The sequence below is a fragment of the Ambystoma mexicanum genome, chromosome 2p (genome assembly GCF_040938575.1).
Source record: "Ambystoma mexicanum isolate Mex_15411 chromosome 2p, UKY_AmexF1_1, whole genome shotgun sequence".
Taxonomy (NCBI): domain Eukaryota; kingdom Metazoa; phylum Chordata; class Amphibia; order Caudata; family Ambystomatidae; genus Ambystoma; species Ambystoma mexicanum.
Window position 1 is genome coordinate 1,154,303,116 of NC_090923.1, and position 22,235 is coordinate 1,154,325,350.

Here is a 22,235-nt window from a genome sequence, read left to right on the forward strand (position 1 = left end):
TTCAAAAAAAAAAAACACCATTGAATTTTTTAGAAAATGGGGGGGGGGGGGGGGGGGGTTGGGAGGGAACCCTCCAAAAATAATTTGTAAAAAATTCCATGGGCTTAAAAAAAAAAATAATAAATCCCGCGAAAAAACCCTGCGAAAAAACATGCCCCAATCAAATGACATGGAACCCTATAGATAAATCACTGTTATATCTATATCTGCCCTGTGTGCAGTATCTGGGCCATGAGATTTGTGCAGGGGAAAGACTCTTGTCCCAGGAACGAATTGCAGCGATCCAGAAGGTCCCTAAATCCCAAACCAAGAAGCAGATGAGAGGGTTCCTCTGGACCCTACATTTCTGTAGGCAGGGGGTCTTGGGTTATGTGTCCATAGTTAAGCCCCTCCAAAACCTTACACACAATTAAATCCCTGAACCTCTGCCAAGGTCTCAGGAAGCCAAAGATACCTTTGTAACCATTAAGCAAGCGCCCGCAATCGCTCCTGCTTTAGGTATACTGGATTACAGCAAACTGTTTGTCTTGTTTTGCGACGAATGCAAGGGGTTTGCTCAAGGTGTCTTGACTCAGTTACACAGTGACAAGCATCTCCCTGTATCTTAGAGTGTGGCGTTAGATCCAGTAGCCGCAGGACTTCCAGCACGTCTGCGAGCTGTTGCTGCACTACTGAAAAAGAAACTCTCTGGTACAGCGCCATCCTGTGACAGTTTCTGTTCCTCATGCAGTATTGTCACTGTTACTTAAGGGAAAGACACAGCATGGTTCAAATTCCCACCTTACACGTTATGAGAGGTTGCTCATCTCTGCTGTCAATGTCACCATGAATAGTTGTTCAGTTCTAAACCCTGCTTCACCGTTTCCTACCTCTAAACCCTGCTTCACTGTTTCCTACCTCGGAGGATGGGGTGCACCACAACTGTAAGGTTGTTGTAGAAACACTTTTATCTTCCCCTTGTGGACTGGGCCAATGTACCCTTGCTGAACCCTGAGCTGATTCTGTTCGTGGACGGATTATGCATTGGTGTACCGAAAATGGGGGAGGGGGGGTTTCAAGGGATTCTGTATGTACCTCCATGCTGTATTCAAAGCATACCCGTTACCTGTGGCTAAGTCATCCCAAGTGGCCAAGCTTGTGGCCCTCGACCGCGCCTGTACTCTAGTACAGGGTAGATTATCTACAAATATTCCAGGTGCGCCCACCGGGTGGTTGTTAGAGAGATTTATCATTTTTATGCTTCGTCCCCTCTCCTAGTGAGACCCCCAGAACATTCTGCTGGACTTCTGGATCTTTTTCTTTAATCCTGAACGAGTGTAGCCTTTTTTCCACTCATGCTTACTTGTGGGCTCTGTCTTTTGGGACTGTATTCTTTGTATTCTAACTGTACTATGGAGCCTGTCTGCCACATAGCTCTTAAAAAGGCATCTGTAGTTTACAATGGCAGCATACAGCTGCTTATGGGAAGTGTTGCTGGGAACCCTTACAGTTCTCCTTTGAGATTATTTTTATTATCCTCAAGCAACTACTGTTCTTAAGGATAAAGAGATACCTAGTATCTCTTCCAAAACTTTATTGTCTAAGAGATTGGCACTCCACCTAAGGTAGTATGTGCCAAAGAGATACCTAGTATCCCCTTCTCGCTGCTCCTGTGACTTTTTAGCAACATAGACAATCTCCTAGTTAGGGCTGGCGACAGTGGACATGTTCTACCAACTACTGTGTAATTTTTATACCGCAGGCTATGTCCATAGCCTCGGTAGAGCACAATAGGGGCACCTAAGTACCAACCTCGCTTATTTTTTGCCATTTGGTAGCCATTCCTATACCATTCGGGGGTTGGGAGGCCTGTGAGTGCGTTTTGCCTTTTGCAGGGACCCTTGAGTGTCCCCATCTAGTCTCCAGAGTGTCTGGCCAGGCAGGAAGTGTGGAAGGAGTTTTCCAGCCCCTGTCTTTGACTGCTAGAGTGCCTGAATAGAACCAGCTCCCACTGGGGATCTGGCTGTCCTGATTGGACAGCCAAACGCCCTTTTCTTGTAAATTCTGAGGGAGTTTGCAGAGGAGTGTGTGCTGGAACTGTATAAAAAGGTGAGTCGGCCACTAGAAGCTGAAGTAATCGAAGAAGATGACCAGAGACGCATGAAGACACTTTGCAACACCGTGAAGCGACCACTGCGGTCCTGACCCAGTTTTCTGTGCGACAGAGGGACTCTGAAGAGGACGACTCCTTCCCTTTCACTGGTGGGAACAACCAGTCCCAAGGCAAACTTTGATTTGAGCCATCTCCCGAGGTCCTGTTAGTTTCCAGAGCTGCGGAACCCCCAATACCAGGAGACCTGCTGCCCATGTCACGGGCATCATAGTGGAAAGGCCAAATCCGTCCAAATTTTTGCTGAGCCCTCAAAAACACTCGAGAGATCCGATCCAACAGGCCAAGACCTCCTCATCAGAGTGCAGGACTGCTGGAAGTGAAGATTGACCGGGCTCATCACGTCCTTTGATGGTGCTGCAAAGGCGCCAAAACAGCAGAGTGAACTAAGAAGTTGTTGAAAGTCGTGCACTAAGGTCCTCTCTCGAGACACTTTGTTTGCAGTAAATGGAAAATACAAGTTTCACTGTGCATGCTGGACAGCATTTCACCAAACATGAAGTGGGCTTATGGCGCCATTTCCTTCTTCAGCGCCAAGAGTTCAATATGTAATGGCTCCTTGATGTCCTGCTTTAGTGTTTCCAGGGAGGGCACCAAAAAGTCCAGGGTAAGTGGGCCGGCCTCATGCAATGTCTGTGCCCCGGCTGCTTCCTCTGCTCCTGTCCTGTCTTGCATTGTTCGTTGTTTAGAGGAAGCATGACTGCCCGTTTCTTTTCTCTTGCAAGGATGTTTGAGCGTGTCGCTTATGCCCCAGAGCTGTAAATAGGAGTGCCCGGGGCCTCCCAGCTTCCGTGCAACCCCAGGTCACTTCCCCCCCTTGTAGTTGCTTGATCTCTGCCTCGCTCCATGCCGCTAATGATATCGAACCTCCGGGCCAGCCTCGGACAATTGCCAGTTCCTTTACTCTCCCTGGCCATGGCTCCTGCAACTCAGACTCACTCCCACAGATCGACATAGCCTGGGCATATTGAGGTTAGGTACAACATCACTCGAGCCTGCTGACTCAATTCTGTCAATGCCCCCAGGCACTTCCTCCACTCCAAAATTCTGCCTGCCCCCCGCCCCCCTCTGCGTACTCGCGGCAGTAGTCACTGCCACCTCCTCGCTGCCTGTGTCGCACTCCACCCCGGATTCTTGGCCTGCCTCAGACTTCACTTCAATGTAGGCCTCCTCCGCTTGCCTCCTTACCTCCACCCCAGCACACGAGGCAGCGCTGGTCCGTGGATGGCAGTCCCCCATGTCGATTGGGCAGGGGGCCCCATCCTCTTCTTATCCACCACTTCGGTCTCAACAGCGTGGGATGAACTCCTGCTCAATGGCCCCTGTGGCATCTAGAGAAGGTGAGCCGGTGGCAGAAACCACCCCTTGCCAAGCACCTCTGTCTCCTTCAAGAGGGGTTTAGGGAGCTGCCCCCACCATCTGCTCGTCACGTCAGTTGCTGTTGCTGCACTCACCTCTGGAGCACCCCGCTGCAGGGCACGGCCACTGACAGGCATTTCACGCTTAGTGGAGCCCTGTGGCTTCTCGTCGCCTGTTGGCCTTGATGCTGCGTGCCATTTTGAAACTATCTTGTCTCAAGGGCCTTCTCCCATCAAACCACCTCTAGGCAGCTCAGATCGGGTACCGTCTAGTTACCAGCCCATCTCCATTACTTTTCGCCTCCTTAATTAGGCGTTTGCTTCGATGCCTACATGCACATTTGACTTTTTTGCTGCCATTTCAGGGCCGGGGGTCTAGAAAGCGCATCCGACTACTCTGCCATCTCGACCACGCCCTGACCTATAATGCACTTTTGTATGCGTCTTCTTGGATTTCAGAAGCACCAGCCAATTCCCCTATATAACCCCAGTGTCCGTTTATGGGGTTAAAGGTGATCGATTGAGTACTCAAGGAAATGGTGTGCTTTGAATGTGCCAATAATTATTTACAATGTGGGGTCACCAGAACCAAAAATTGGCGACAAGGCGGCAGTGGTCACCGGAGGAGGACTTCGAGCCGGCTGGATCGCCCCTGGGACCACTGTAAGAAGCTGTGCTGCCCAAAAAGTGGCATGTCCGACGACCCATCGGAGAGGCAAGTGCCCAGACTTGGTGCTTCAGGTAGAGGCCCCATTGAGTGCCGCATCACTCTCACACGCTGGTCCCACTGCCTCCAAATTAGGGTGTGCAGTTCTCACGTCTGAGAGCTCCCGTCCCATTCTTTGCCATCTCGACAGCTGCCAGTTCCCCGGTGAGTAAGGGGTGGGGAGGAGCAGTGTTTGGAAGGGACAGAAGCGCCTGACCGCGGCTCTCTTACTAGTTACTTACTCAGTCCGCATCATAACAAGGCGGACGGCGTAGACCTACTGCCCAGGAACATAAGTTGTGGCGTGTGTGTTAGCCAACAATCATGGACTCCAGCCGGCGGAGGATTCCCAGATCTGGTGGACCAACCAGTGTGGAGTGGGCAAAGCTATACAGTGTCTGCCGACCCTCTCGCCCAGATGTATAGGGGCAGGTGATTCGAGGTGAACGGTGGGGAGGAAGAAGAGACCACTGTATCCTTGTCCCTGACCCCAGGGAAGAGCGCCATGGGAGTGCGCAGTTGCTCACCAAGTTCAGACCACGTCCTGAACCATCAATTCCACAGCTTCCACGTGCCAGAGTTAAACATGATGCCCCTGCATCACTTGGACCCAAATGGGTCAGTGTGAGTTTTGGCATCTCCTCAGCTTCCGAAGTATTCCAGCACATCATAAGGGGAGTGCTGGCGGGACTAAAAGGGCTCATCAACACCATGGACTATGTTCTTATTTACGGCAGTATTTCAACAAATGAGGGAAAAGGGCCACACTCTGCACTGACTGAAGTGCCACTTTTTGCAGTGCAGAGTACAATTGTTTGCTTTTGTGTTTCACGGGTGGACGATCTCACCTGACCCACAGAAGGTGGCAGCAATCCAGGACTTCCGGCCACCATCCGACCCCTCAGATGTACGCAGCTGCTTGGGGGATAGTGAATTTCTGTGGGTGATTCGTCCCCAATCTGACGACCATCACTGAACCTCTGAGGACCCTCGTCAAAAAGGACATGGAGAGGTTGTGGTCTACTGAGACAGCAGGCTTTCCAGCAGTCGAAACCAGCGTTGGCGGTGGAGACCACAATGGCTTTCTTTGGCCCGAAGAAATCGTCTGGGATATGGGTAGACTGTGAGCTCTGTTGTTTCAGGCTGAGACAGATGGCATACACACGCCTGTGGTGTACGCCAGCAAGGTGCACTCCACTAAGGCGAAGAGCTTTTCACAGGTAGTGGGAAGCGCTTGCAGACCTGTGGGGGTGCAAACACTTCCATCTATACATCTTCTGGCACCCAATAACTGTTGAGATGGACCACAAGCCACTGCTCCCCACCCTGCAAGGGTTGGCGCTGTAGCCTCCACTACAACTGGAGAGGTGGATGTTACAACTCCAGGACTATGGAGTGACGCTCCAGTTCAGGGCAGAAGTCAATAACCTAGCTGTCTACCTCTCACAGCGCGCGGTCACTCAACCCGACCCAGAGAGAGAGATTCAAGAAATGGAAGCAATGGTGCATAGGATGTCGCACACAGCAGCCCCCAAAAGAACGACCCTGGTGGATATAGCAGAGGCAACTCAGCAACATAGTGGTATGCAGAGGGTGATAGACCAGCTAAATGGAGGTCAATGGAAATCATTCCCAGGAGACCAGTCCCGATAGACCACAGACGCGAAAGCATTCATAGCTGGGCTGTGGAGAGTACATGAGGAGCTGTCAGCAGGGGCAGAAAACGTACTGTTGTGAGGCACCAGAATTATGGTTCCGCCAGCCTTCACATGGAGTGTACTGGAATAAGTCCATACGGGGCATCAGGGAGTCACGAAAACCAAAGCAAGCCTTCGGGAGAAAGTCTTGTTCCCTGATTTGGAGGGAAAGGTTGAGGATAGGCTGGCCAAGTGCATGTAGTGCTAAGAATCAGGCCCACCAGCGATGGCCCCGCCCATCGAATTATCCTGAGTGTGACAGTGTCGTGGCAGGCAGTTAGCGTAGACTTTGGTTAGATCGAACAGAACTGACATTTCATGGCTCTACTGAACAAGTTTTTGCAGTATCCAAATCAGGTTACTACAGTTTACAGCAGCAGAGTGCATTGTGTTGGTACTGCACGACACCTTCGCGGCACACGGTCTGCTATCACTATTTGGTCAGACAATGGGCCCTGTTTCAGAACAAGGCATTTTAGAATTTTGTGGCAGCGTATGGCATCCAACACATCAGTATCACGCCGTGCTGACCCAGAACCAACGGCAATGTGGAAAAGTTCATGAGAATACTCAACGCGGTCTTTCACATTGTGCTTATGGGGGTACGGATCTCAAAGAGGCTCTGGTGACATTCTTAATGGCTTACAGAACAATGCCTCACACCGCGATGGGGGGATTCTCCCACGGAGGCACTCATGGGGCTCAAAGTGCGGTCAATGGTTCTAGAGCACGGATCGAGGAGTGTTCCGGTGAAGAACACTAAAGGAGGCCCATGAGATGCAACAAGGCAGCAATGCAAAGTAGTCGGAGCAAAGGCGGCTGACACCCTCGGATATACAAGTGGGAGACAGTGCTCATCCATAATAGCAACCCCATGCACAAGCTGTGTTTACAGCACAAGATATCCCCATGGATGATTACACACCAAAAGGGGTCAATGGTCACATCGCAACGGGAAGGAAGAGTATCTCATGGCACTGCAGCTGGTTCAACGAATGCCTGTAGTATGAAGGAAGAAATGGCCCAATAGAATATGGACATGTTACACTGCAGTAAGAATGGAGAAGCAAGTAACCGGGAGGCAGGGGAGCTGAAGGTGGGCAGCCACGAGTCGGAGGATGATCAGAGGGGCCAACCCTAAGAAACAAGGTATCTGAAAATGGCAACGAGAAGGTTACCGATGAGACTGCAGGACTATATGGAGTGAGCATCAGTACTGTTAGGGAGAATTCTCATTATATGGCTAATTTCCCTTACCTATAGAGTCCCCCAGCAGCTTTGCTGGATTTGAAGGGTTCGTTTCTTTTCTCCTGCTAAGAATGAGACTCCTTTTCCCACTCTTAGGCATTTTTGCTATGTGTGTTCTAGGCTATTTTTGTGTTTAATGTCTATGGGTTTTTTCTCACCTCTATAGGAACCATCTTTATTCACATGTGTTACACAGCACCCTCCGTGCAGTGACACAGGTGTGTCAAAGCGACGCCCAAACAGACTCCATACCCTGGGACGGACTACTGTCTCCCAGGGCATGTAAAGTCCCAATTGACTTTACTAGTCAATTTTTATGAACTAAACCAGTACAACCCATCTTACTATGGAGGTACTGGAAAGGGTTAATAGATTTTCCCTTGTGTTCATTTTCGAGAGGGTACCGTACAGTCCCTTTCTCAAAAGTTTCTGGCTGGTGGCAGTGGTTACTACCGTAAATATTCGACCGTGAATATTTCCCTATCAGATTTTCCCATTGTTCGAGGCTACTACATTTTCTGACAGCCTCTAACATACCGCCGGTTTATTTTTATATTAACTTTACTCCGGTAGGTTATATTTGCCAGAACTTTAATATAAATTCTTTCTCGTGTCTTTCTCTAAACTCCTAACTCAGGTCAGGGATCCTTTGTTCATCCGTTTGGCGGGCTTCTGCCAAGAAGCCCTCCTTTCCGCGCCACCGAGTCATTGTGTGGGAGGGGGAGTAGGACCCCTGGACAGCGTTGCCTCAGCAACCCATGTCGCACTCTATCCTGATAGGCTGGAGGGTCTCCCGCCAAGGATGACCACTCCACTGTGTGAATGACAGCTAGGCTGTATGAATGGGGCTCTTTTTGCATAAAAGCAGGGTCCTGGAACTGGAAGAGCAAGACGTCGCCACTGGAACTAAGAATCCGAAGACAAGCCAAAGACCCCTGCAACAACTGAACCACCGGTGAAGCCCTGCTGCAGCGTCTCACCACTTTTCTCCACACGACGAGAGAAGATCTTCATCTGCAAGAGCCTTCTTCCCTTGAGGTGGTGGGGCCAACCAGTTTGCCAATTGCCTTCCTGGACCTGACTTGGTCGAATCACCAGTACCCTGTACTCGAAAGCCGGATAGCCAGGCACCAGTCCATCCGGACCACGATTTAAAGGAGCTTATCTTTTATTCGTCTGGCAGCACCGTGGCTGGTGTCATCCCTGTGTAGTGCAGTAACTCAAACCTTCCTCCACGACGAGAGCCTCTCTTCCTCTGCTGGAACCCCCGAACTGCAGGAACTACCAGGATCAACCGCCACCGCAAGAGCCACTTCTTCATTTTAAAAGGTACATTGTTCCACCATGCCACCCTTTCTTCACGTTAGCACTAAAGGTGTTTTAAATCCTTTACCTACCTATTGGGTTGGCCGCCCCTCTCTCAACATTGTCTTTCACCTTCTGCATCCACCTTTTCACCTTTTCAAAATCGTTAACCAAAGACTTGACTGCAGCTACAAGAACATTTTGCTCCTGGGCCCTTGCCCTGTACCACGGACTCTGGCACAGGCCTATTGACTCTGACTACATTTGTTAGAACTGCCTTCTTTAGATTGATTCTCAACTAGAACTACATTGATGCACCTACTTCTTATAACTACCATTTTCTTCCCCCTTCTAAACTTTGTGAAATGCCATTTTGCTCAATTTTCATTTAAGTATTTCCAATACTGATGCACTGTCTTGCTTAAATCTGGTTCACAAACTTATGGGAAGTGCTGCTAGGGTTGTAAGAAGCTATTTCTAAATAACTTGTGCTTTCCCTCCCCTGTGAGAAATTGCTAGAGTACCCCTTGTGTGTGGTTTCCATTGTGCCATTTTGCTCAGTTTTCACTCTGGTTCACTTGGTCTACAATTTAACTAGGGAGTGTATATTTTTCCTTGACTTAATTCTAACTTGCTTGATAACTGTGATAAATGTGGTAAATGTGGTTTACTAGAGTGTATAAAATAAATATATATATATATATACTTTTTAATACAAAGCTTTGGTCAGTGTTTCCTTGTGCCATAGTACTGTAGGCCTATTGTGTACACCCTGAATACTGCTCATCTCCCTCTCGAGATAAGTCTGACTGCTCAGCCACAGCTACCAACTAAATCTTTGTGGTACAGACTGATACCAAAGGGGATTTATTGCTCCCACCTGTAATCTTCTGTAGTGCTCCCTAAGGGAACTGCACAGGATTCTGCCTAACAAGTACACAGGTCACTGAGCCTACTAGAACAAGGATAGTGTATTTAAAGTACAGTTAAGTTTGTTAATGTTATGTTCCACCATGTTTGGTTATGGTCAACACAGGATGTGATGACGTTAGCATAGCACAGCTGGGCGGTCGCGTCACAAGACCAAAGTAATAATGAGCACGGCCATCCCACGGGGTGCAGTCGGCGTTCCAGCTTTCACCGGAGTGCCTGCCATTATTTAGGCACCAGAGGCAACGAACCAACCGGCACTAACATGCTTAGATGAAAGACACACAACACGTAATGCACAAACACAGATTTCTCAAGTGTGGCAATTCGATTTGTGAGAAAGCCTCTTATCAGTTTTCTTGGAATTCTGAGCTTTATAGACCAAAAGCCTCATAATTCCAAGAACAAACTGACACTTGGTGGTTTTCTCAAGCAGGGAATTGGCAAACTTTGAGAGCTCTGCATATGCCTTTCACAAACCCCTCTCAGTTACATATAGAAGTGGTACATGCCCTGGTCTAAAAGGATGACTTTAGTGACCATCCTTGAGTAATCTGATGATCATCGAACTACACTAAAAGTCATTCCCACATCATAAGACGTCATCACGCTGTTAAAGTCATCAGCAAATGTTTCAGAATGGTGGGTGATGATTTGGAGATGAGCTTAGGACGATTTAATGATTATGCTAACATCATCCCTATTTTAGGAAACTCTTTGTTCTCAATAATTTTAGGGTGGCTTACTGATGGTTCTAGGTCAAAGTTTCGAATGCAAAGGATTGAATGACCAAAGGGTCGAATCAAAAGGACCGAAAACCAAAGGGTCGAATTTTTTGTTTATACATTTTTTTGTGGTAAAACCCACTTTTTTCCAAAACGGAAACCCAAAAAATAAAAAATAAATATTGTACAAAAAAAAAAAAAAAAATTCGACCCTTTTGTTTTAGGTCAAATTGACTCTCACCTTTGGCATTCGATCCTTTTGAATTTGGTACTTTAACTGGACACTCTTACTGATCACTTCAAGAGATTGCAGGTTTATACTTGATCATTTGGGGAGGATTTGCTGGTTACTTCAGAGCATCAGAGTTTGTAGAATGATTTGCAGACTAATACCGATTGTCATTCAGCTTTTGCTTAGTTGCACTTGAGCTGAATGACCCCCAATGTGGCAAGGGTAAAGCTTGAGACTATGTTGGGCCAAAGTGGAAGGCAGGGGCCTAAACATAGTATGCACCCCCTGGGTGAGAATCCTTTGCCACCCCAGTCAAAAGCAGGCACCAAGAACCTTCACAATCACCAATGTGGCATGGGTAGAGCGTGAAACTATGTTGGGTCAAAGTGGAAGCCAGAGGCCTAAACATAGCATGCACCCCCTGGGTGAGAATCATTTGCCATCCCAGTAAAAAGCAGGAACGCAGCACCCTCATAATCAATACATTTCCATGTTGACTGCACCAATATATATAAGCCAGTATTCACATATTAATTCACACAGGATTCATGGTTGCTTTACGCATAATGCCAGTAATGATACTGTAAGAAAACATGCCCACCATTGCTCTGCCACAAACTCCCATTGGCTTTGCCATTAGAAATATGGCTAGTCAGAACAAGAATAGATGTCCAAACTGGTTGCACATTGCAGGCGAGTCTAGAAGTGTAATAAGGCTTATCGTATTTACTTAGCCCTTGATGCCCAATGAAAAAAGCCACGCCACAATAAGAAATGGCATGATTGGCTGCCAGTCTAGACACATAATAAAACATCATCTTGCTTTGTCATAGAATCCCAGTAAAACAATATCATGCCACAGCAAAGAATGGCTAGACTGTGTGCCCCAAAATGCCATTGCAGCCACATAAAAACACATTTCATCCTTTCTAAAAAAAAAAATATATATATATTTAAAAAAGCATTTTGTACTGCCATCTATGATGGATGTCCATTAGAAAAGTGCATTGTGACTCGGATTCCAAGATGGCCGCCGAGGGGAGAGCAGCGTGATTATGGAGCTCTCACCCCCCCGGAGCCAAAGACAAAGCTAGATTAAAAGAGCCTTCCCCAAGCAGAGATTTATCCATGTAGGCTGGGTTGGTGGAGTGTAGCAGCCCGGATTGCTGGGGGACTTCAGCAGAGGCGGGTGTGCAGCCTTCGTCTCCACAGTGTCTGAGGTGCGGAGGCACTGCGCCCCCAGCTGAGCTGAGAGACACGCTTGCAGACCGTGAGCAAGAAGAAGTACTCAGGGAGAACCAGGGAGGCAGAGGACCCAATGCGGCTGCGAGGCGGGGTGGCGGAGAGCAGCCGGTGCTGGATGGCAGACAGCAGGGCAGCCCATCAGGAAGGAGCTGCCTGCAATATTGAAGGCCTACTGGGGCTAGATTTGTGGAGCGGAGGGCTCCCATGCTGGCGAACGCCGGCGGGAAGATCGAGGCGAGACCGCGCCACCCCCGCTCCGGAGAAGCAGCATCTTTAATTAAGAGATCAGGAGGATCCAGATGGGCCATACCTGTAGCCCACTGCAGAGAGCTGCGAGCGGAGAACACCCGGTGCGGGTAAGAGGATTGGTAGGGGCTGCACAGCGAAGGTCAAGAGGCAGGAAGCTGGCAACCCTGAAGGGCTCGACTCCCCCAACCCCCTTGGGGGAGAATCCTATCAGGTCAGCATGCGCCCTGGCCCAAGGAAAGTGTGCATGCAGGCAGAGGCTGGCCAGAGCAGGCAGTGATCACCAGTTCTGCAGAGAAGTCCAGGGGAGGCCCTGCAATGTTATAGCTGGGGTGGCTGGAGGGACATTTGAGGTCAATTTTGGAACTACATATATTCCCTAAGCCAGCACACCACCATCCAGAAGCACAGCAAGGGAGACAAGGGAGCAAGAGGCGCACCAAGTATAGGAGACAGTGACCGGTGGGGGCCTTGGCCTCTCTGGGCCAATCCGAAGCGAAGTGGAGGCCTGATAGAGGGCTAGGGCCAACGAGTCCACCTACATCTGTCGTGGGCAAGGAAGAATAAGGTAGAGGACATTTGGATAGGCTGAGGGCAGAGTGATCCTGACACCAGGAGGAGGGCCATTTGAAACCCGAGGAGGACGACTAACAGTGGCTCACCTGCATAGAGGGGAGTTCTAGCCTCACCCCCCCGCCCAATCTCTCAGGACAGGAGAGGATTTGGGGGCACTGGCAGGCACCACAAAAGATTAAGTGGTCACCCAGGAGGTCCTTCGCTAATGCTTTCAGGATTTTGGGGACAAGATAGCGAACACCATTCAATTGCAGTTGAGCATGATGCGAGCGGAACTGTCCCAATCGTTGCAAGAGGTGAAGGGGGACATGACGAAACTAGAGGAGCTGACCGATGCAGCTGAGAGCACCATACAAGCAGTTGCAGAGGACACACAGAAGATCGACAAGCTGGTATAGCAATTTGCAAAGGTCACACAGAACCTCGAAACCCAGATTGAAGACCATAAAAACCGCTCAAGAAAATCTAACATCAGAATAAAGGCTCTTGCTGAGGCGGTGGCGGACAAGGATCTACGCAAGATGGTGCAGCAAGTGTTCACAGACCTGCTGGAGGTGGAAGACTGGTCAGGGATAGAGCTGGACAGCATACACAGAGTGGGGCCGAAGAGGGGAGAGCCAGGGCAAGACCAAGAGATGTAGTGTTGGCCTTACACAAGTTCGGGCAGAAGGAGAAGGTGCTGGTGGTTGGCAGGAGGGTCAGATCAATGAGCTAAAATGGCTTGGAACTTCAGCTATTCCAGGACCTAGCCCAGACCACCCGGGTGAAGCATAGGATGATGGGCCCAGTGGTGCCCTCCCTAATGCGGGTGGACATACGCTATAAATGGACCTTTCCTTTTGGACTACTGTTCAAATTGGAAGGGAAATCATATCGGGTCAACACCTGCGAGGAACGTACGAGGGGGTCCTGACGATTGAGGATGAAGGTTCACCAAGGCAAGAACAAACACGGGCGAGAGAACCGCTCAAGAAGAAAAGGTGGGGTTGGATGTTTTTGACAAGGGGCTCAAAGAAAGGGGCCAGAGGGGCCCCGTTAAGCCCCTCTGCCCCCCGAAGGGAGCTGGAGTGGAAGGCGCCCACATGCCCATTGACTCAGGAGCACCACACAGAGGGAAAAGGGGGGTTTCAGAATGGAATACTGTAGCCCGCCTGGGGGCAGTACAGGTTGTCTTGGTTAATCTACATGGGTCTAGGGGGACCCGCACAGGATTACTCTGGGTTGTTGCAAGGGCTCAATTCCCGAGATGGAGGGTCAGGGGAGCTAGAGGGTCGGGGGAGCTAGAGGCTGGTCGAGCCCACCCAGAGAGGGGGATTAGGTGGGGGAGGGGCTTGGGCGATCCCAACGGCAGTCACTCATCACTAGAGCGAGCCACACTATAAGACGACCATGGGAAAGAGGGAAGTGCTTTGGGTGACCTCCCATAAACCTCACAGGGCTTAATTCCCCGGTTAAGAGAAGGAAGTGGGGGGGTGCGGGGGGTGGAACAGTTCTTGGGGCGGGGAAAGTTGGGAATTGTAGCCCTCCAAGAGACAGGCATAAGCTGAAAATCAAGGGGTTCCACCATCTTTTCCAATCCAACGCACCAAGGAAAAAGGGGGGGGTGGTTAATCTCTCTTCGGGACATCCCAGGCTTCCAAGTCATAGCTACAGAGGGGGACACATAGGGTAAATATCTGGCAGTCTTTTCCAATGTGAAAGGGGGACATATACGGTGGCAGCAATCTATGCCCCTAATACTGGGCAAGATGGGTTCTTGCAGGCGAGACTGACCGAATTGGAGACTTTTGCCAAAGGGCAGATAATATTGGTAGGCGACTTTAATCTGGCGTGGGACCCAAGAGAAGACAGGAGCGCAAGGGTGTTCCACAAACAGGGGGCGCCATCTGCCTGCTTGAAGGAACACATGGCCCAATTGGCGTTGGTAGATGGCTAAAGGGAACTGGGCGGGGGGGGGCTCACACATTTTATTCCCACATTCATTGATCCTTCTCAAGGATAGATTAGACCTGGATTCCGAGGTCACAATTGGGTAGGGTCGCAGGGATACAGCTAGGATTGATCGCACTGTCAGACCTTGTGCCCATAACGATTACCTTAAATATGGGGCAGAAAGAACCAGGCCTATGGCGGTGGAATTTCCCTAGCCACATGATTAAGGAAGGAGTCCTATGTGAGGACATAGATTACTTTGCACTAGTGTACGCGACCAGGTGGTGTGGGATGTGTTTAAGGCTAAATTGAGGGGGGAGCTCATTGCGATGAAGTGCCAGAGGGACAAACAACTAGGTCTCTTAAAGGGGAAATTGGAAGCTAAACAAACAAATAATGGCTGAAGTGGCAAAAAAAAACACAGGGAGTACACTGCAGAGGGAAAACGGCCGATTAGGGGGCAAATAGATATTTTGCAAGCTAGAGCTGCAGAGCGTTCATTGCTCTGCCTCCAACAGAGGTATTATGTCAAAGCCAATAAGGCAGACCACCCGTTAGCGAGGTTGGTTATGAAAAAAGAAGCGTTGAGGACAATCCTTAAAATAAAGACGGGGGGGGGCAAGAAAACACTGCTCTACCTGACATAATTTTGGCATTCATAGAATATCATTCATCCCTGTACACATCAGATTCCCCCGAGGATGGAGCCCAAAGGGAATACCTATACCCGTGCCCTCACCATAAAAATCACTCGTCAAGAACTCGAGAGAGACATTGCTACAGAAGGAGTAAGGGCGGCTATAGCTGCCTTGCCATCAGAAAAGGACCCGGGCCCGGACAGGTTCCCAGCATGTTTCTGCAAAACCCTTAGAGAGGCACGGATACTGCGCTTAGTCCAGCTCTTCAACTCTTTTGGGGGGTAGGGTGTATCACACCGACAGTGGAAGAAACCAATGTTGTGCTGCTCCCAAAGCCGGTTAAGGCTGTCACTATGCGGTTCATACCGGCCGATTACCCTTATTAATCTAGATACAAAGATCTACACCAAGGTTCTGGAATCATGCCTGGATAAGCTCCTCCCCAAACTGATTGACCAAGGCCAGTCAGGATTTATTAGGCACAGGCAGACCTCAGATAACATTCGGCGGGTCTGCATCTAATTGAAAAAGTAAATAAATCTAGAACCCCTGCACTTATACTAGCATTGGATGCCGAGAAGGCATTTGACAAGGTAGAATGGCCATTCCTCTTCCATACCATGGAGGTTATGGTATTCGGTTCCAAATTTATTTCAATGATAAGAGCCAACTACTGAACTCCATCCTTGAGCCTGTCAATCAGCAGGCAACTATCCCCGCTGATCATGGTCTCACGAGGCACAAAGTAGGGTTGCCCGCTCTTATACGCCATCCACCTGGAGCCGCTCTTGGCCAGCATAAGGGCCTCCCCGAATATTAGAGGGATTCCCTTTGGGGGTGAGGAGCATAAAGTTGCAGCGTTTGCTGATGACATGCTCCTTGATCACAGAACCAGAAACCTCATTCCCAGGGATCTAACAGGAACTTCTTCTTTTTGGGGAAGTGGCAGGGTTTAGAATAAATGCCCACAAGTCAGATTTATTAAACTTGAACGTTCCCTCAGAAAAGGTTCAGGAATTGCGGGGTAGTTCCCTATAGATGGGCAGAAAACGGCATTAGATATTTGGGGGTCCAGATTACTGGTTCTCTGGGTGCTCTTTACCATGCCAACTACCCGCTTTAGCGGAAAAGCTGCACCGGCTTCTGCCGGAATGGTACCCTCATCAATATCCTGGCTGGGGAGGATAAATGTCCTTTGTGATTTTGCCAAAAATCCTGTAGTATTTCACGGCCCTGCCCGTGGGGGTTCCCCAAGGTTTCTTCAGGACCCTTCAAAAACATGTGGGGTGATTTATTTCGAAGCGCAAGAGACCTGGGGTAGCTATGCAGATGCTAATGTCTCCCAGAAGCAAGTGAGGGCTGGGAGCGCCAAACTTATTTCCTTCGGCTCAAATCGGAGTGATCTGGGATTGGGTCAGGGGCGATTGCGCGAAGATCTGGTTTCGAATGGACAAAGCCGTGGTGGGCTTGCTGCTGGACGAGGTGCTCTGGTGACCCAAGGGGTATAGACCTGCAAACATGTACCGTATCAGGATAGGGGCCCTGGTGGGGAACTCATGGGATGAGATGGTGCAGAGGGTGAACTTGACCACCGTCCTCTCCCCGCTGACGTCGCTGTTTAGGAATCCCCGGTTCACGCTGGGCATGTAAAGAGCTGAGTGTGTTGTTCGTTACATGTGTTGGGATCGAGGAGGGGAGAGAAGTAACGGGGAGGAGGGTTAAATGTGTTCTTACTGTTGAAAATGCAAATAAAATACTTTATTTTTTAATGTTCCATTGCTCCTGCGCTTCCCTCACCAGCCAAAATCAGCTCCCTGGCCCAGCACAAAACACACGCACACACACACACATCCTTTGACTCAACATTCAACTGGTTATTCAAACACAGCATTCACTCGCTCATTGCATGAGATGATCAGAAGTGACTATCCCATTCATATTCTATTTATTTAAAAGTGTTACAGTTTATAAATAAACTTTACACATGACATACATAGTAAACAATCATAATTCATCAAAAATAATACTTAACAAGGAAAATTACATAAATGTACAAGATTAAACAGTTAAACAATTAAACCATATAATTGCACATGCGTATAAGGAAGACATTTGTGCATCATAAAATAGCTAATTCTATTACAGAAGTAATGCTATTTCAGCTCCTATTAGTTTATGATAGAGTAGGTAGGAGATAAATCTCAAAACCACTGACTCTTGTTTTCCTATAAAAACCTGTGTGCTCTCATCCTAATCATTCAGCAATGTATTTGTGCATCATTTTGATTACCTCATCCCAGAGAAGCTTTTGTCCACAGGTCCTCCTCAAATCACAGACTCCAATCTGTTCCGCAGATAGTAGTTAAGAGTGCCTTCCGCAGATAGTAGTTAGAGTGCCTTCCTGATTCTATATGGTTATTCCCACAGTCCCCTCTACCAGACATTACACATTGAGAGGAGTAATTTCATATTCCTTGTGTTGATGCATTGTAACCAGAACGCCATCTCTTATTGAGTCTGGATTATGTACATATCTACCATACTGTATAAAATAGTCCTTAAATCATATTGGGACATTCAGTTAGTAAATGCTTAACAGTTTCTATGGCTTTTCTGGTCTTACATATCCGGCACCAACTGTCTGCCCAAGGTATGTGGTTTGCAGTACCAGTAACTGCCAATACTGGCAGATAATCCAATCTCATGAGCAGGATAAAACACCCAAGTCTAGGAGAAGGGCAAAGGTTTAGATACTGCTGCGGCTTCTTAAACGTATACAGTAGGTATGGTTTGGATTGGTACTTTTTTAAGCTATTTAAATGGGCATAATTTTCAAGCCAATCCCATAGCTCGATATGTTTAATTAGTGTGCATTTCATTACAGCAATATCACTCCCTCTTCTCTGTGACTAGCAAATCTCATCAAAAAGTGTTTGCATGCTTTTTTTTTATTGGAAATTCGTCGACACCTTGAGCGTTTCCTGATAAATGGCTATTAATAGACAATTTGCGGGATTATTACTCATTGTGACATTCAATTCTGCCCGTTTTTTTAACACAATGGATTTTAGTGATGTACGGCCATGTTCTTACCTGATAATAGCCATTGTAATGCAATCAGGGAGACCTAAAAAGGTTCTCCAGAATGTGCCCTCTATGACCTGTAACCACCTTAATTCGATCGATAAAAGAGACTCCAGGCGATAAATTATCATAGGGGCAAGTACTTGGGTATAAAGCTGTCGAGCACCCCAGATGGTATATCCACCATGATTGATGGTGAATCGTTGCACCATAGCAGTAATCTGCACAGCTCTAGATATGCGCGCTTGTTTACAAGTTGTGTAGTCTCCCCTATCGTCTATTTCAATTCCAAGGTATTTATACTGAGAAGTATAATAAATCTCTAGTTCATTCATCGTTAACCTAGGGCAGGCAATCTTCCTATTAGTATAGACCATCAGTTGTTTTTTCACGGTTAATGATTAGACCATTACTATCTGCATAAGCCAATAATGCTTCTATAGATCTCATGAGGCCACTGAATGTATGATCTAAGATCACAAATCATCGGCATAAGCCAAAACCGCACAATGAGCAGAACCAATCGTTGATGGACAATTGTGAACAGACACCACAGCAATCGGAAAATCATAAACAAATAGGTTATATAAAAGGGGAGCGATAACACAGCCCTGCTTAACCCCTCTGTTTTGCGGTATTTGCTTAGTCATGTTTCCATACATTTAATATCCCCGGCCATCTGTTCCAAATAGACACAGGGAAATGTTTGTTTTCCCCGTGTGCTTTGAAAAGTGCACATCTTTTGAAAATCGGGATTTACTTGAAAAAGCCCAAAACCCCCTTTCCACTCTCTGCCTTGCGCAGTTGTGCATTTGGTGGGAAAGGACCACCACAACGTGCACAACTAGGATGCAAAAAAATAAATGTCCTTTGTGCACGGTCCACCACTTTTTTGTTAATGTTAAAAGGTATTTATAAAGTGCACCTTCACCAACGGAATTGGTCTCCGGGCACTAAGGTGGATCTGCAAACAGAGGTGGAGGTTGGGTTAGTGGGTGAAGAGGGCGTAGAAAGTGTGAGAAGGTGGTGTCCTGTTGGCAGCTTTAGTTCGGTTTTCACAGTGCGCTGAGCTTGGGTGTGAACATAGAATCGATGCAAGTCATTGTGTGCTGTTGTTGCGGTGTGGTGAAGTTCGTGGGGTTTGCTGTGAGAGAAGTGGTTGTGTGGGTTTTTGTGTGAGTTAAGTATGCAGAAATGTGAGGTTTTGGTTAGTGGGTTATATGTCTCTTAATCCTTACAGTTCTTGTTTTATGTATCCGGTTGTCATATGGGGTAGGTATATTCTTTCTCTTTCCTTTCCTGACCGTCTAGTTTCTAGGGCGATGGCTTGGATGGTTACCAGCTAAGTCATTTGAGGTTAGTACACCCAGTTGGGCGAGCAGTATCCACTATTCCGATACTGCTGTTATGTTATCATTCCCCGCTCTTTCCTATCTATTTACTGTCGGTGGTCCATTGCTGCTTGTGATTACAATGTAGGCAAAGTGATATTGCTAGGTCATCCTTGACTTCCTAACCGATTGATCTGTAGTCATTCTTTGGTATGATTTTAGGTGATCCATCTTTCAAATAGTAAGTGGATATGTTGTAGATCGGTATATACACCTTACTTCTATTAAGGGTCGGAGGTTTCAGGAGTAGGGGATAGGTTTCCTCTCGGATTTCCTCTCACTTGCCCTTTTTAGGTGCAAGTGAAGTGAATGAGCATCCCATCAGTTGCACCAAACACGTTTTGAAAATCGTGGCCCGATGGTTTATCCCTGCTTCTTTAAGCTGTATGTTCATTTCAGAGAGTGTGGTTCAAGGTGTCAGAGGGGAATTGGGAAAGGACACAGGGGAAGGAAAGGTTGCATGGGGTTTTTACTGTTTCTGCAGTCATTAACCCCAGATTTTCTCATGAACAGGTATAATACCATTAGCTCCAGAGCAGATAATGTGACTGGAATCATTAGCCCCAGAGTACGTACTATGCATGCCCATCATTGTTGCAGAGCAGGTGTTGTGTCTGTAGTCATAAACCCCAGGGCAGGTATTCCGTCATATGTAAGATATTAGCAGGTACTGTATCAAACATCATTAGTTCCAGGGCAGGTACTGTGTGGCTCATTCCGAGTCGGGCGGTCTGGTAAAAAAGTGCTGGTATCTGATGATACCGGCACTTTACTGGACCACCCGACTACGGGAGTGTCGGTGGGGCACCTCGGTCACCTCCAGCTAAATGCGGGAGGTAAGCCAGACGCCCTACCGGCCAAAAAAGCCCTGGTTACCACCACGTAATGACAGCAAATCCCCTCATGGAGTCCTATGGGACTCCATAAATGGGGTTTTACACTGCTCTGCCGGCATCCGTAATCCGCCAGGTGCCGGAAACAGTAACAGTTTGCCGGTATCCTAGCAGCTTTACCGCCAGGATACCGGCAAGGTTGTAATGAGTCCCTCTGTCTGGCATTGGCATCCCAGATCTGGTACTGTGTCCATATTTGTTTGCCCCATGGCAGGTATTGTCAGATGTAGCTGATGAGCAGGTACGTAACAGTACGGAAGTCATTAGCTCCAGGGCAGGTATTGTGTCTGCACTCATTCACTCCAGCCAGAGAATGTGCACTAGAGAAGGTAGTGTTTGCTGCGATTCATCGGGTGTTTCTGTGTCTGCAGCCATTAGACCTAGAACAGACATTGTGCCTGCAGTTATTATCCACAGAAGGGGCATTAGACCGAGAGAAAGTACCGGATCTGCAGTCATTAGCCCTGGGGAATCATTTTAGAGTAGGCACTGGAAATTAGTCAACGGAACGGTCTGTGTAGTAGCTGCACATTCCAGAGCTTGAACTGTGCCGTAAATGAGATTCGGAGCAGCTACTAATTCTACACTATCAACAGGCTGCCCAGTGTAATTTCAAAACCAGATGTTTAGAAAGTCACGTATTTACAGTTTTTAATTTCAACATGTGATGAGTGCAATTAAGCCAACGAATTAAACAGCTTCAGCTGCAGCCTCTCACTTCAACGTGCGTTTCTAGGGGTTGCAAAAGGGCTCCTCTTACCAATATAAGAACAAAGGGGTGAGAATGAACTGAGTTGAATGATGCTAAAAGAAATGCATATACAATTCATTTCAAGAGGTGGATGTATGCACTCACCTGATGGTAGTGTCTAGTTCCCATCCGAGAAACGAACCATAGCACCGTCCCGCCTACTCTTCTTCACGTGACTTTGGGCACGTGTCGTTCCCTGCCTTGCACGTAGCGTTCCACGTCATCTTGTCCCTCATTGTGATTTGGTAGTATCTAGTTCCCATCCGAGAAACAGACCTTAGCAACGTCCCGCCTACTTTTCTTCACATGACTTTGAACACGCTCCCTACCATTCACTTAGCGTCTGACATGTTCATTTTGATTTTCATGAGTGGGAACCGGGAAGGCTTGGGTTGCCAGAGCAACCGGAATCTGCGTGCCATTGGCTGGCTGAGATTAAGGCGGACATTGAAGTTCCTGTAAAACACCAGATGGAGATGGGGGAGCGCATTGCATGCGGACTCTGCCTGCTCTTAGATGGCTGAGATTAAAAAGGCCATTACAAATAAAACGATTTTTTTTTTTAAAAAAAGTGGGAATTTTCATCGTGATATCGTGAACGTTTCTGCAAGACACCATATAGAGAGGCGGGAGTGGAACATTACATTTACTTTAAAATCATATTCATCTGTTCAAAGGTATGCAGGGCTGCGAAAAGGAACCGTGCGGGTACAGTGGACGTTGGTGTTCAACTGATCAAATGGGGCTATTAGCGGAATTTAATGTGATGAGGTTGTGTTTGGGATGGGAAGAATGTGTGGTTTTCGATGGGGTCAGTTGTAGCTATCTGCGTGTGGCTCGGTAGAGGCACATGGGCATCTTGGTGTGGGTTTGCAAGGGGGATGGGGTATTATGGTATTGGTCTAGAGGGAAGGAAGGGGGCATCTTGGGGTCTGAATGGTTGGCTATGGCATCTCGGTGTGGGTTTGGAGGGACCGGACACATTGGTGTGGGACTGGAGGGAGGGAGGGCACATTGGTGTGGGGCTGGAGGGAGGGATGGGGCAAATTGGTGTGGGGCACGCTGATGTGGGTCTGGAGGGATGGGGCACACTGGTGTGGGTCTGGAGGGAGGGATGGGGCCACATTGG

The 22,235-nt window shown here is 48.1% G+C and overlaps 1 protein-coding gene across 3 annotated transcripts in view; it reads right to left on the reverse strand.

Moving 5' to 3' along the window:
- Window positions 1-21,465, reverse strand: part of CCDC22 (coiled-coil domain containing 22) — a 942,388-nt gene extending 920,923 nt beyond the window's left edge. Inside the window, exon 1 of one of the 3 annotated variants that reach the window (XM_069645264.1) lies at window positions 21,212-21,465. The gene's annotated coding sequence lies outside the window, so the exon portion shown is untranslated. The remainder of the gene's footprint in view (window positions 1-21,211) is intronic. The other 2 variants (XM_069645266.1, XM_069645265.1) reach the window with 2 other exon arrangements.
- Window positions 21,466-22,235: the final 770 nt, after the last annotated feature.